This window comes from Galeopterus variegatus, unplaced genomic scaffold, assembly GCF_000696425.1.
Source record: "Galeopterus variegatus unplaced genomic scaffold, G_variegatus-3.0.2 Scaffold2340, whole genome shotgun sequence".
NCBI classification, from domain to species: domain Eukaryota; kingdom Metazoa; phylum Chordata; class Mammalia; order Dermoptera; family Cynocephalidae; genus Galeopterus; species Galeopterus variegatus.
The window spans coordinates 244,259-245,379 of NW_007728451.1; positions in this window are offsets into that span (position 1 = coordinate 244,259).

Below are 1,121 nucleotides of genomic sequence, written 5' to 3' on the forward strand. Positions count from 1 at the left end.
TGTGTGTGAATTGATTCATTCACCTTTAGCTCCCTCCAATAAGTGAAAACATGTGGTATTTCTTTTTCACTGCCTGACTCGTTTCACTTAATATTATTCTTTCAAGGTCCATCCATGTTGTTTTGTTGTTTCAACACATGTATACATTGCATAGTGATCCAATCAGAATAGTTTGCATATTCATCACCTAAACATTTATCATTTCTTTGTGTTTATATTATTCAAGATCCTCTTTTCTGGCTAACATGAAATATACAGCCAATATTATTAGCTATAGTCACCCAGGAACACCAAAACTTATTCTCTCTATATAACTGTTACTGTACCCCTTGACAAACTTTCTCGATCCCCCCACCCATTTCCAGCTTCTGTATATATTTATGGGGTACATTGTGATATTTAAGTACATGAGTACAATGTGCAACAATCGCATCGTGGTAATTAGGATTTATTCCCTGAAACACTCGTCGTTTCTTTCTGTTGGAAACATTCAAAACCCTCTGAATTAGCTATCTGAAATTATACAATAAATCATTAACTGTAGTCTCCATAAAAAGCTATAAAGCAGTAGGATTTATTCTTTCTATCTAGATGCAATATTTTATCCATTAGCCTCCTTCTCTTTATCCTCCCTACCCCTATTTTTGGTAGACATTTCCATCTAATACTCACAAAAGTCTCATGTAAGAGAAAGATTTGTGTACTGTGGCCTGAAGGAGAGCCCATCCATATCTTCTAAGAGGGGACACCGAAAAGTTTTATCTCATTTGTCAACTCTAATTCATTGCATTTGTACTGGCTGCCTGGATCACCATGTTCAGGCTTAGTCATGCTACCATGGGCATTGAAAAGGTGAGTGATTCCACTTCTTTTTTTTTTTTTTTCCTACTGTATATAAATATCACTGGTCCCAAATTCTAATGTGTAAAAAATGTAACCTCTTTATCTTTCCTAAAACTGTATTAATTTCCATATTCAGCCCCACTGATAACAGAACATTTAATAATTGCATATAAACGCAGTAAAGTCAAAGTTTGCCTCCTCCTCTTTCTCCTTATAGTGTGACATTAAACATTTCAAGGAAAGGGTAAAAAAAGCACAGGGCGAGGTATAGTCTTTGG